The sequence below is a fragment of the Mustela nigripes genome, chromosome 18, assembly GCF_022355385.1.
Source record: "Mustela nigripes isolate SB6536 chromosome 18, MUSNIG.SB6536, whole genome shotgun sequence".
In the NCBI taxonomy this organism is placed as follows: Eukaryota; Metazoa; Chordata; class Mammalia; order Carnivora; family Mustelidae; genus Mustela; species Mustela nigripes.
In genome coordinates, this window is record NC_081574.1 from 29,878,473 (window position 1) to 29,890,651 (window position 12,179).

Here is a 12,179-nt window from a genome sequence, read left to right on the forward strand (position 1 = left end):
AGAATGTGGGGAGCATCAGAATGTGGGGAGAGATGGAAATGGAAGGACGGAAGATGTGAACTTTGGAAAATTAGACATGTCTTGGTGCTAAGTCATGTCTCTTGGTGAAATCCATTTCCCAAACAGCAGGCCATAGACACCAACTTCCTCCTCTGGTCCAGTGGGTCACTCCTCTCAAGGGTCAGTCCCTCTGAGGGTCAGTCCCACTGTTTTTTTTTTTTTTTTTAAACTCATCAGAGCTCCTTGTGCCTTGAAAGGCCAGCCCTGTGGTAAATACCAATAGCCTTGGCCTTAGTCACATGGCGATGATTCCTTTCCAGTCCTATCCCTTTCTGCTCCCCAGCACCAGCTGTCAGCTCCGTCCCTCCCATGGTCCACTCAGTGAAGGAAGGAGAGATGGATTCTTACGTGGCTGAAGAGCTAGACTCCAGATGGACATGTTCTTTCCCCCCTTCCATTCCTCAACTACCCAACAGGTGGGTGAAAAGAAGCTCATATCTTTCTTTGTGAGCAAGGTCTTGAAGGACTTCTCTCCCCTGGCCATTTTGCCAAATTCACCCCTAATCCAACACAGGAGACCAGAGACGGAACTGAGTAATGTATTTATTAGCTCTGATCTGTGTAGCCTGGGAACCCAGTACGACAGAACACCAAACTCACAGCTGGCTTCCTGCTCCTACCCGTACCTCCCCCGAGTGCATTTGTACAAAGTTAACAGAGTGATCACGTCATAGCACATCTGTGTTCTAAACCGGCCAGAGATTCCCTTCTCACTCCATAAAATGCAAACTTCTGATCGTGGCTTATCTCTCACAATGCCTTTTGGCCCATTGACACTTCTCCCTTACCCTCTCTCTCCCCTCACTCACCCCACACCAGCCCCATCTGCCTCTTTGCCGCAACTCAAGAAGCAGAGATGGTCTTACCTCAGAGCGACGCTTTTACTCCTCCCTCTGCCCGGAATGCTCCTTTCCAGCGACCTATATCAAATTGTTCCCTTGCTTCCTTCAAGTGTTCCTTCAAGATACTATCAGTGAGATCATCCACAATTACCCTAAATAAAATAACAGCACATTCCTGTTACTCTTCACACTCTTAACTCTTTTTAGTTTTTTATAGCACTTACAGTCAGATCTGCTGTACGTCTGTTTGTTTATTGTCTGAATGTACCCTGCTAGTTTGTCAGCTTAATATGAGCAGGGACATTGTCTGTTTCTATCATAAGTGCCCAGAATAGGGGCTGGGGAATAGTAGGTGCTCAATCAATATTTGTTGAAGGAATGAGTGTATAAGGTGCCCCAAGCCAGTAGTCCCTTCTGGAGAGCAGGTGTGACTAGATAATTTGGTGATTGCTAAGCTCCCAGTCATCTTCCTCTAACAGGACTTCCATATCTCTCAACCCTTCTACACATCTCTTGATGGAGCATTGCAAAAAAATGGTCACCACTTATTTCCCTCTCTGTATTCCTGCCCTTGCAATGTGACTTTGAAGCTTCTTTTAAAAAGTGTCACCACTCTTGAACTAAGCTTGGGACTCACTTTGGCCAATGACACTAGCAGTCATAGAACACATACAGACCTGAAAAATGTTTGCACAATGCAGCCCTGCTGCTCCCGAGGCCCTGGACCCTCGTGAGCAAGATGTGACTGGCCTCAAGCAGAGTAAGAGGCATGTGGTCCAGTAGCCCTGGAGCCCCAGTGGGCAACAAGCCTCACACTTAGAAGCTGAGTCACTGTCTTCAGACAAAAGACCATGACAGGAGCTGCCGGCTCAACGAGTTCAAGTTGCATGACATAAATGGTCACCAAGTTTGGAGTGGTTGGTTTCATGGCAAAAGCTAGTTTCTGATATATATATGAGCAGAGTTAAACAGTGAAAGCGATTTCCTTCCTTCCTTCCTTCCTTTTTCTTTTTTTACTAACATATAATATATTATTTGCTTCAGGGGTATTATTTGCTTCAGGTCTGTCAATCATCCGTCTTACACAATTCACAGCACTCACCATAGCACAGACCCTCCCCAATGTCCACAGCCCAGCCACCCCATCCCTCACACCCTCCCCCACTCCAGCAACCCTCAGTTTGTTTCCTGAGATTAAGAGTCTCTTATGGTTTGTCTCCCTTCCCGGTCCCATCTTGTTTCATTTTTTCCTCCCCAGCCCCCCTGCCCCCCCACCCTGCCTCTCAAATTCCTCACATCAGAGAGATCATATGATAATTGTCTTTCTCTGATTGACTTACTTTGCTTAACATAATACCCTCTAGTTCCATCCACGTTGTTGCAAATGGCAAGATTTCATTTTATGATGGCTGCATCGTATTCCATTGTGTATATATATATCACATCTTTATCCATTAATCTCTTGATGGACATCTATAGTCTTTCCATAGTTTGGCTATTGGGGACATTGCTGCTATAAACATTTGGGTAGACATGCCCTTTTCAGATCACTAAATTTTTATCTTTAGTGTAAATACCCAGTGGTGCAATTGCTGGGTCTATTTTCAACTTTTTGAGGAACTTCCATACTGTTTCCCAGAGTGGCGGCACCAGCTTGCATTCCCACCTGCAGTGTAGGAGGGGTCAAGAGGAAGGGATTTTCATTGAGGTTAGCAGATGCTAGTGTAAGATTTCATAATTACAATAGCCAGGTCTAGCTCAAGGAGTATGATCCCTGCTGAGCCACAGAGCAGATATACTTGGTCTTGAATGAGGCTTCTTCTGTGCAGTGAATTACTTCTCCTGGTATGCTTTCTCTTTGGAAATACAGAGGCATGTGTGTAAAGCAGGTGTGTGTCTCTCTGCCTTTTAGGACCTGAGCAAGGCAGGTCATAATAGCAAGAGAATTGCATACTTTTTTTTTTTTTTTTTTTCTAGGAAGGTAAAGGTAAAGATGATAGAGCTCTAGTCTTTGGGAAGTTATGGAAGGGAATGCCCACCAGGTGGGCATCTGTTTTCCCTGATGTTGCTCATCTCAGAAGGAATCCCCTCACAGATGAAAGGCAGGGGCCCCAGGAAAAGAAGAAATATTGAAAATCAAAGCCTGCTGTAGCCCTAAGTTGTGGGGGTCACTTATGAAATCCAGCCATGTAGGAAACATGAGCTCATTTCACTACCATGAGCCAATTTTGTGACCTCGAGTGAAACTTTTCATATCTGGGATCTTCAGATTATTTATCGTAAAGCACAAATACCTGGCTACCTGCCACCATTTCTAGATGGGTGTTCTAGAACTTGTCATGAGGTTGGGATGAACCGGTTCAGAGACTTGCCTGTGAGAGTGGGGTTGGTTAGGAGCATTTTGGAATCCACCCTAGTCAATGAGAGTGTTTGGGTTGGGGTGGGATCTGCCTCTTTAGAACCTGGGTGGTGGGCCTGGGGGAGCGGTGGATATTTATGGCATCATATGGGGCCAGACTGTAGGAGTCTGTTAATGATGAAACTGTCTTATATGTTGAAGGTTATTACATACCTTTGAAATGCATGTTTGTTGGCATGTAGCCGAATCAATTCTCTGTATCACACCAGGAGTATACATACACATGATGTTTTAATTGCATCAGTCTCAAGAATGAAACATCAGAGCCAGACTGAGGGATGACCCAGCTGTAGAGTGATTGAGGGATGACCTGGGAGGGAAAACTGTGGGATATTGAGTCCTGCAAAGTCAGCTAGCTGCACAGCGAGATGAGTGAGCTGTAAGAATGCTCCACTCATTCGCCAAAACCCTTTCACTGCTCTCACCCTTGGGAGCATTCACTGGGGAAAATGGCCATTTTTGTTATAAGTTCTCAACAATCCCAGAAGCTTCTTCAGGAAGTAGTTAAGAAAGTATCTGAGCTCTGGGAGAAACAATTCTTTTTCATTCAACAACTATTTCTTGATCGTTTATTACATACCAGGCACTGTTCTAGGCACTTAAAGTACGTGAGGGGATAAATCTCACCGATTCCTGTCCTGAGGGTGGGGTGTGTGTTTGGAAACTGACAGGTAGAAATAAACATAATAAAGTAGGTAAATATAAAAAAAAGTTTGTCATAGTAGCAGCTTCATAAACCATTTTTGATATAATTTGAATTAAATATGACCAAACGGGGCACCTGGGTGGCTCAGTTAAGAGTCTGCCTTTGGCTCAGGTCATGATCCAGGGGTCCTGGGATGGAGCCCTGCATCGGGCTCCCTGCTCAGAAGGTGTCTGCTTCTCCCTCTGCCCCTCCCCCCAACTCATGTTCTTTCTCGCTCTCTTGCTCATGCCCCCCACCTTGAATACATAAATAAATATTAAAAGAAAAAACAAAAAACCTGACCAAACATTTCATCCGTATGGGGTGGGATGGCTTTGCCCAGAAAAGGAGATAGACATTTCCCCCCTTCATCTGTCTCTCCGTTTTCTTCACAGCTTTACTCTCCTCTTGCTCTTCAACCCACTGCCATCTGGAGTCCGTCTTAGTCACGCCAATGAAATGCCACTGGTGTGGCCTTGGCCAAGCTATGGCTCTGGAGGAAATACTAGAGTGGCTGTGATTTTTTGATTCAACAGCCAAAGTCTAGCTAGTGCCACCACGGGAGTATGTAGAGACCCTTCCCCGTTCCGCGGGGCCCACACAGCCAAGGCACCCCGGGACTGCCAGGACACCCCTTCCCTCTCTCCTCCTGCCATAAAATTCCTGTCAGAGAGCAAGACGAAGCTCACTTCTCTCAACTCTCAGAGGGGTAAGATGTTCGCCTCCTTTATTCAAGGGGGAAATGGGCTTGATTGGCAGGTGAGAGAGAGCTGCTAATCATTTACCCAGCAAAAGATATTATATGGCTTTAAGCAGTGTTGAGGAGCATGAGAAGGTAATAAACTCTGTGTGTAAGCGCAGTTCTCAGGGGAGGGGGAGCCGCTGCAAAACCGACAGTCAAATTGTTTCTTTCGTGCTTTTTTAAGGCCCTCTGTGCATGCCGAGCTTAGTAAAGGCAATAAAAAGGTCCGATTATAAGGGAGGAGGAGGCCTATCAAGGAGAGAAGACTCTGTATGGGCTCCCTGTCCTGGTCTTCTTCCCTTTCTGCTGCCATTTCGACACATGGGGGCGGGGCCAGGCTGGCTGGCTGGCTGGCAGGTATCAGAAGAACAAATGAGGGTCAGATGGATTGTTAGATAAATTTGCAATGTCCCCAGTGTTGTCACAGGCTTTTCTTTTTGGGGGATGGAAACCCACTCATCTACCTTGAGAGATTAATAGCTAGTTCTCAGAAATCAGAGCTGCTCCTCGCTCTCTGAGTGCTCTAAAGGCATGGCAGCAAACTGGGTCACAACTCCTGGGCTCTACGTCGCACTGAGGTGACCAACTGGGTCACCGTAGACAGGTGCCGTACGGTTTATTTGCCTCCTCCATCTCTTTGACTACACAGCTGGGTACACTGTAGGTGCCAAGTAAAGACTCATTTAGAAGTTAATTAGTCTCCCCTGTGCCTTTGATGGCTCATTTTACTATTGTATAATAGTAGAATACACTAAAAATAGCCTCCCTGTTCCTTCTTCCTGCTATACATGAAAATTCTTCATCAGCATGTTAGTCACTAGAAATCTGCAGTTTTAACTCCTTGCAGTTACAGTTAGTTGTTACAAATGAGTGCTAGAGAGTCATAGTTGCCTTCCCTGGAAACTTCCAGGGATTAGGAAGTCCAGGACAGAGGGCTGGCAGGACAGCATAACCGTGTCAATGTTGCATATTTGGCAGTAATAACCGATACATAGTGCACACAATGCATCCAGGTTCCGTGTTGACTCCCAAGTGTATGAATTCATTTCATCCTCACAGCACCACTTGGGTCAGTACTACTCACAGCCCCACCTTATAGATGAGAAAACTGAGCTGCAGGGAGATTAAATTGCCATTTCCTAAGATTGACAGCTAACAGGGAACAGAACCTGGATGTGAACCTTGGCGGTAGAGCTCCAGGAATTGCTTCGTGGTCACCAAGCTATAAGGGCTCTCCAGCAGCAGTTAGTATACAATGAGACTTTTATAGGAATCTTTAGTGAGCTTTGCTGGTAAAGAAAATGCTAGAATTGCTTCTGAATGACTGTTACTTATTTAGAGTTTGTCACCTTTTCTTCCACTGCTCAATTTTTTTTTTTTAAGAACTCATAAATTACATGACAACATAAGTAGCCGCAGAACTTCCTTCCCATTCATTTATTCAGCTGAGTGGTGAGGTCACTGTATCTGCTGTGAGCTAGGACAGTGGAGATTATATGGAACCACGATTTCTGTCTTTATGGAAGTCTTCCATCCTGCAGGGAAACAAGAATATGCATGTGAATCCCAAAAGGATCGTGTATGTGTTCGGGGGGATGGCATAGACACTCTGCTTACTGGAGACTGAGCTTCTGATGGACCTGGAGGGACAAGAGAAATATCATAATGAGGATTAGGTGGATTTTGTTGGGAGCAGAGAAGCGACAATGCAATACTAGCCCAGTGTGTGAGTGGGGCGGTATACAGCTCAGGGGCTACGAGAGAGAATTCTGGAGCTAGACTGGGTTCAGAGCCTGTTCCCATTCCTTTTAGCCTCAATAATTTTTCATCTGTAAGGAGGTAGAAAGAGGGAAAGAGAGTTTCAGTTGGGATCCCAACAGGACACCGGTGGAGTATTTAAATGGATAAGAGGAGGATGAGTTATTTACAAATGATAGTGCAGTAACCCTGAGCAGTGGTGGTTCAGGGAGGGAATGGGATATTATCCTCTGACCTCTGGGACTGAGGGGACAGGTCGGTCACCAGAGCCAGCAAACGTAGTGTAGAGGAAGCCACCTCTCACGGAGCAGTGCGGGTCAGGTGAGGGCACGGTTAGAAGGAACCTCAGCACCAAGGAGCCAGCACTGCAAATGCCTTCTCTTGGCTCCATCCCTTGGACCCCCTGCCTGGCCCCGCCCCTCTCTCCCTATTGGCCAAGCCCAACCCACGTCTCTGTCCTTGCATCCTTGGGAGCAGATGAAAGCTGGTGGTGTGTGGATCTGGAGGGGCAGACAGACGGTATCTGGCTCAGGGTGGAAGCACCACTCTGAGAAGGGCTTGCTGGTGCCCAGTCTTGCCAGCTCTTGAGAACGCTGTGTAGGAATGAAATTTGGTTGCCAGGGCAGTGGGAACCAGGAGAGTTTCGGAGCACAAGGGTGACATCATGAGAGAGCAAAGCAGCCCTGGTGTCTGAGGTAGACTCTGAGGCAGAAAGAGTAGATGCTGGCAGGAGAGGTGCTGGTTAGACCTTCAGGCTTCCCTGCCTCATCTCGTTTCGCTGCCCTCCTGCGCTTTCTCCAGGCACCAGCTGCAGCTCTCGGGACATTCTCTCCCATCTCCACAGGCAGCGGCTCCCATCTACACCTTGCAGCAGGGCTCCTCCCAGAGGGAACTTTCTAGGCTGACTCCCTCTTTCCTTCCTTGCCTGTGGTTTTAAGAGCTGCTGTAATAACTGCTGGCTGGTTGGCCACGGACTTTTCAGAAAGAGCTGCATCTAAAGCAGCTCCCCGAACCACAGCGTTGGACCTGCCATAGAGCTGGGGCACAGAACTCTCTGCTGTGAAAAGAAAGTTAATGTGCCTCATTATAGCCTGATGCAGATATTCCCTCTGACAGACACATGTGGTAATGGCTTGGAATGAACACACTCCTAGGAATGGTCGGAAAAGAGACTTCTCATTGTTTCTCAGGCCCATAATTCATTTGCTGTAAAAATGACCGAGTTGGTTGTGCTACACATCTCCTCTCTGAACCACGCTTTTATTGGATCAACTCAAATATACAAGAAAGAGCATTTTCTGAAGAAAGCTACCCAATGCCTATATGGGAGCTTGAAAAATCAAGATGTCCCTGTAGCCAAGGCCAAGGCTTTAAGGGGTGTTTCTTTGCTCTCTGACAGTTGTATGTATGTCTGCTTTGCCATAAAGAACTTGACCCTGTCTTTCCTGTAATTTTTGTGTGGCAGTGGACCGTGGTGCTGAGGGTCACTGGGAAACCAGCAGCAGCTTCCTCAGGGACCAAACGGATTTGTTCCTAACTCTGCAGAGTTGGGCTCTGGAGGAAGATTCCCACCCAGGGGATGGCTCAAGAATAGGTAAGTCTGGATGTTTTAGTTCTTTTTCCTTCCAGGAGGTTTGTCCTAAGCCTCTAAACTCCAAACCAGGGCGGCGTTGCTTCCTTCCTTACAAAAGCAATTACATGGCAAGACATTATGTTTCTTTCTAGAAAGTCATCCATTCATACTCCTCTTATCCAAATTATAGGCCACTCAGAAGGCTGGCTGATTGCAAAGAGTCTGGATTTGGGGGTGGGAGGAGCAAAAGGACCTTATTTTCTGATGAACACAGATGAAGTTGCAATTTACCATTTTCAATCAACAGCTTTGGGAGACATCAGCAAAGGTCACCCCAGTAGCCATATTTTATGAGAGAAATCTGAGATCCCTTCATAGAATAGTCCTCAAGGGTACTTTTCTGCCCCTTTCCACAGTGCCCCTCACTTACAGGATGATCTCAGATGAATTTGGGTTGGGCTTCAATTTTGCTTTTAGATGCACATAGAATAATTGCTTTTTGAAACAATACCCTCATGATTAAAAGACCACTGCAGCTAAAAATATTTAAATCAGGAAGCATCCCAAATAAAAGACTTGGCAAAACACATCAGATATGACAAAAATTTTGCTGGCAGGATGCACAATAAATATCAAAAGACTAAGCTATACATAAGGCACCGTGAAGTGCTAGAGTGTTGCTGGTACCATTTGGCCCAAGTTGTTTACATCTCTCCATGTAATTGTAGCTAATCATATAAATTCTTTGTTTCAGTTTGAAATCTGTTCAGGTTGACACCTCCACTTTCCTGTTGATTATTTTCCTCCCGTCTTCTGATCTCCTTCTGCCTTTTTTTTTTTTTTAAAAGGATAAATTGGCAGACTATGAGCTTGCAAAGCAGAGATTTGATTCTATTTTTTTTCTTTTCTACGTTTTTCTACATTTCTTTATGTTTATTTCCAGCAGTTCCTGATCTTAAGCTCCAGATCCAGCTCAGAGTCTTTCAATAAATTTTCATTTTAAATTTTCACCTGCCATACTGATCTCTCTTCCCCCTCCCTCCCCTTCCACCCAGATTTTCCTTATTTCCTTCCCTAGGGTTTCTCCCATTTTACAAGACTTTTTTTTTTTTTTCTTAAAGATTTTATTTATTTATTTGACAGACAGAGATCACAAGCAGGCAGAGAGGCAGGCAGAGAGAGAGGGGAAAGCAGGCTCCTCGTTGAACAGAGAGCCTGATGTGGGGTTCGATCCCAGGACCCTGAGATCATGACCTGAGCCGAAGGCAGTGGCTTTAACCCACTGAGCCACCCAGGCGCCCCTTTATTACAGGACAGTTTTAAGCTATATCCTCTTCCGGGTCATGGATGGATTGCTCTGCAGAGTGGGCTAGGGGGTCACAGCTAGAGTTCATGACATTAATTTCCCCAGTTGGAAGAGAAAGCTTTCACTGAAAGCAGTGCCCTTTCTCCTTTTGTCACTGCTTTTCTAGACCAATTGGCCAGATTGAAGTTGGGGCCAAAAGAAAGGGTGGACAGTGGTCACCGTTATTCTCTCTGGCTACCCACAGCCGGGAAGTGATGCATGGGTCGTGAAGTGTGGGCATGGACGGAGGAGATCCATGAGGGCATAGGGAGTTTCTACACTGCTGGGATCTGATGCTTGAGTCTCTCCCACATTCCTTTGTTGAAACTGTCACCCCCAAGGTGATGGCGTTAGGAGGTGGGGCCTTTAGGAGATGTTGCATCATAAGGGCAGATCCCTTATGACTGGGATTCATGCCCTGACAAGAAGAGGCCCCAAAGAGCTAGCTTGTCCCTTTTGCCCTGTGATGGCCATCATTGCGGAAAGCTGTCCTCACCAGACATGGAATCTGCCGTCCCCTTGAACTTGACCCCAAGCTCCAGACTATAAGAAAAAAAATTCTGTTGTTTGTAAACCACCCAGTTGATAGTGTTTTTTTGTGATAGCCCCCCGCACCGACTGAGACAGACAGGGAGTCGTGTTTGGGAGACATGAAAGGCAGGAATGCGGTGATGCTAGGGTAGAAGAGGGACAGTCTCACTGTATCTCTTCCCATCAGTTCAGGGGTTCCCAGAGGCAGTCAGAGTCAGGGGTCACTGTGGCCGCAGCAGAGTTCTCCTACCCCTCAGAGCTCAGCATCCACTTCCTGGGAGCTTCAGTGTAGTTCTTAACTGGGTGTGATCCCAAGGTTGACTGAGAGGGAATTTTACATACATAGGTCCCAGAAAGCCCAAGGGGATCTAGGAGATAGCTTAGTTTTGAATATTTTCCTTTAGCAACATTTCAATTTATTCAACACCCTCCCCCATTAACATCCTAATGTTAAAACAATAGGACACCAATTTCCATCTAAAACTTTTGTTAGTTTCCTGCTTCCTGGGATTTCGAGTGGCACTTTTTCTGACTTGCTCAGAGTACAATGTTCTTTCTATTTCAAACTCCCCTGTATGATACCTGGTCTCCATGAGGTGGGTGAGTGCGTGGGTGGGGTGCTCTTTGGATGCCCAGCACTTAGCAAGAGACATACAGACCTGGAACTCAAAAAACACTTTTCAGCATATACCGTGTGTTGATGGCGCAACTACATTTTTTTTCGCCCATTTAAATATGTTTTGCTTTCCAACCAGATTGTAGCCACCCCAGGGCGTTTTACCACATCACTACCCAGAGCATGCTGTTCTTTGCATGAGGTGGGTGTTCATTATAGACTTGTTTTGATGATGATTAAACTCCACAAGCATTTTATCGAATCCCTTCTCTGTGCCAGAGAGTGTGGTAGGTCTACAGAATGAAAACACTGGAGTGGGAGGGGGTGGCGGGAGGGGGAACGAAACCTGTCCTCTAGGAAGTCAAAATATAGCTTGATAGTAGTAACATACCCCTGGGGTCTGGCAGGGAGATGCACCTTATTCAAATAGCTGTTGTCTGAATCATCATTATATAGACCTGGGCACTGCCATACCAAGCCATACCAAACACACACCTGACATGTTTACTGCAAGGCTGGGATTGAAGTTAAGTGTGGGAGTATTTTAGCCAATGAATTTTGTGCCTACTTCCCACTTAGTAACTTACTCAAATGTAAATTTGAAGCAACTGTCAGCATAGGCTCCATGGTGGGCACTGGGCAGAGAGAGAGAGAGAGAGAGAGTATTGGCTACATTACTAGGTTTCAGGGACCCCCTGCTGGGACTCATTCCAACACTGCTTCCCCCCTACTGGGAGGCAGACTCCACTAAGTACAAGCACAGAGATAAAAACCAAGTGTTACAGTAATGATTAATTTTGACTAAAGTGATTCCGGCTGACTTCACAAACAAATTGACATTTGAGTTGGCCCCTGATATTGGATTTTGACAAGCAGACACTGGAGGAAAAGACCAACTCAGAAAAGTGAGAAGAGGATAGACAAAGCAGAAGTGTGAAAGTTTCTGCCCTAGATATGCATCAGAGGTGGAACCACTGGGTGTGGTTTGAACACAGATTTTCAAGGGCTGTGAATGACCTGAGGCTGGGGTCATGCTATTATTCTCCGGGTCAAATCAGGCCTTTGGCCATATTTTGTTTGGCCTTGCACAAGGTTTTAAATTTTTCTGAGTTGCTGCCAACCTTTAAAAATCGTGAGATTTGGGGCGCCTGCGTGGCTTAGTGGGCTGAGCCGCTGCCTTCGGCTCAGGTCATGATCTCAGTGTCCTGGGATGGAGTCCCGCATCGGGCTCTCTGCTCAGCAGGGAGCCTAAAGAAAAAAAAATCGTGAGATTTCACATACACATTTAGATGTCAGGCTTTTCTTGAAAACAACCCAGCGAAACTGTGCCTGCCTTTCCTTAAGGCGACAACTGGCTAGAATTGAATAATGACAGTTCTTCTTAGGCAAGCTGACTTCTTTGCCTTGCCACTGTCCCCGCTGCTAACTGGCCCCGATCAAATGGTACAGGCAGGTATTTGTGTTGTCCCTCTTTGACCCAAAACCTTTACGGATGGCTGTGTTTTGGGAGAGCTGGTGTCTGTTTCAGGGAGCATTATATAGCGGTTGACTGAAACACACATCTGGATGGCTCTTGGGACTTGGCTGACTCTTCACGGAAGGAAGAGT

The 12,179-nt window shown here is 46.1% G+C and overlaps 1 long non-coding RNA gene across 1 annotated transcript in view; it reads left to right on the forward strand.

Annotated features, from left to right (window-relative positions):
- Positions 1 to 7,980: 7,980 nt before the first annotated feature.
- LOC132006467 (uncharacterized) overlaps positions 7,981 to 12,179 on the forward strand; it is a 76,639-nt gene continuing 72,440 nt past the window's right edge. Inside the window, exon 1 of the long non-coding RNA XR_009401106.1 lies at positions 7,981 to 8,100. This is a non-coding gene — a long non-coding RNA (uncharacterized LOC132006467). The remainder of the gene's footprint in view (positions 8,101 to 12,179) is intronic.